At 52.6% G+C, this 2,078-nt stretch overlaps 1 protein-coding gene across 2 annotated transcripts in view; it reads right to left on the bottom strand.

The window, feature by feature from the left end:
* MAPK9 (mitogen-activated protein kinase 9) overlaps nt 1-2,078 on the bottom strand; it is a 47,546-nt gene that overhangs the window by 21,638 nt on the left and 23,830 nt on the right. The window lies entirely within an intron of this gene.

Here is a 2,078-nt window from a genome sequence, read left to right as displayed (position 1 = left end):
TTTATGTCGTGGTAAACAGAATCTCATACACTCAAATTCTCCTACGTCTTTAATTGTTTGCTGTTGGCTCGCACCTACCAGTGTGCAAACCACGCTGTCACAGGCTCGCTGGCTGGAACGCACGTCCCACCCCCGGTGGGGGATGCTGGTGATGGGGGGCTGCGCGGGTGGAGGCAGGGGTATGGGGGAACCCTGTATCTCCTGCTCGGTTTTGCTGTGAATCTAAAGTGAGGTGTCTACACTTGCTGTCTCCACTTCTCCCATTTTTCCAGAACCGTACTTGGATCAGGCTTGTGCCCCACCACTCTTCTCAAGACCGGCTGGCTCCCACGTTGCTAAATCCAGTGGTGAGTCCCACAGTCCAAGCTGGCCGTGCCCTCTCCTGTCCCACACTTCTTGCCGTTGCTGTGCCTCGCAACCAGTCCTTGGCCCTCCTCCCTCCTCTAACTGCACCCACCGCCGTGGTGGTTTCCAGTTACGGACCGCTGACTCCCCAACTCCTACCTTCAACACAGACCTCTCTCCTGACGCCAGGCTCGTCCCCCCGACTGCCCACTTCACAGTTCCACTTGGACGTCCGACAGGATCTCCAAGTCCATGTTCGAATCTGAACTCCTGATTCCACCCGCCACAGCCCCCTCTGCTCTTCTCACAGCCTTCCTCATCTCAGCTGAGAGCTCCTGCATCCTGCAGGCTTTGCCCAAAAATCCAGGCATCGTTCTCAATCCTCTCTCACAGCACACGGCCCATCCACCAGCAAATACTGCGGCTCTACCTTTGTGCCTTTTCAGTGTCCGAACTCTTCCCTCCACCTTCACTATTGCCCCTCGGGCCCAAACGGACCCTCCGCAATCCCTCACCTGAACTGCTGCAATAGCAGCAACTGGCCTTCTGCGCCCCTGCCCCTTACAGTGGGTCACCAACCCAGACACCAGACTTACTCTCTTAAACATGAGGCCAGTGCGCTCACTTCTCTGCTGAACTCTCACTCTGACTTGCCTTAGAAAACAAGAACATCCTTACAATGGCCTGGCAGCCCCTGCAGTGACCTGCTGTCCCTTCTCTGAGCCCACCCTCTTCTCCTCCGCCCGGGCCCTCTGACTCCAGCCACAATGGCCTCTGGCTGGCCTTAGAGCACACCAGGCAGGCGCCCGCTGCCGCTCCTGTGTGCCACCTGCTCCGTTTCGCCATTCCACCTGCCCGCAAGTATCTGTGGGCCCAGCTCCCTCACTTCCTTCAAGGCTTTCTTCAAATGTCACCAACTCACTGAGGTCCTCCCCAGCCACCCTATTTAAAGCTACAGCGTGACTCCCAGCCCAGCACTCTGATACCCGACTAGCTCGCCTGAAGCACCAGTGCCCACTGTAGGAGGGACTGTGTTCTCTCCTTGCCGATGAGGCCGAGGGTCTACCTTCCCCGGCAGGCTCCAGCGGGGAGTGACCAACCACAGTGCTTGAGCAATGAAAGGGATTTCCGCGTGCCTTGGTCACCAAAGTACGCCGAGGCCAAGCGAGTGCTCAGCGCAATCAGATACTTGTTGAATGACTGAATACACCAACAAATTTAGGATGAAGTTGGGTATTGTGCCTCAATAGCATAAACTAATATTTCCTTCCACTGTTAGTCAGTGAGATAATTCAGTTTAAGAATCTGAAAACGCAGAGTACTTAATGATTTAAACATTTCAAATGATGTTTGTAAACATCTGAACCCTAAAATGCTGGCTACTAGGGACTGGAGAAAAACATTTTATAGTTTGGTAAAACAGAGTACTGACAGTAATGGTCACTGTCTGCTCTGAAGAATTCTTTTCAGTCATCCTTTATCTGTTATGAAGATGGTAACCTTCGAGGCACAAATAAATTAATATTACCATTCTTTTTTCTTAATATTTCTCTTCTACAGAGAAAACTATCTATGCTATCATTAAAAATGTATTGTCAGGCCGGGCGCGGTGGCTCACGCCTGTAATCCTGGCACTCTGGGAGGCCAAGGCGGGTGGATTGTTTGAGCTCAGGAGTTCGAGACCAGCCTGAGCAAGAGCGAGACCCCGTCTCTACTAAAAATAGAAAGAAATT

The sequence above is a fragment of the Propithecus coquereli genome, unplaced genomic scaffold (genome assembly GCF_000956105.1).
Source record: "Propithecus coquereli isolate 6110/MARCELLA unplaced genomic scaffold, Pcoq_1.0 Scaffold689, whole genome shotgun sequence".
In the NCBI taxonomy this organism is placed as follows: Eukaryota; Metazoa; Chordata; class Mammalia; order Primates; family Indriidae; genus Propithecus; species Propithecus coquereli.
Note: the sequence above shows the minus strand (reverse complement) of the source record. Positions and strands in the feature narration are given on the sequence as shown.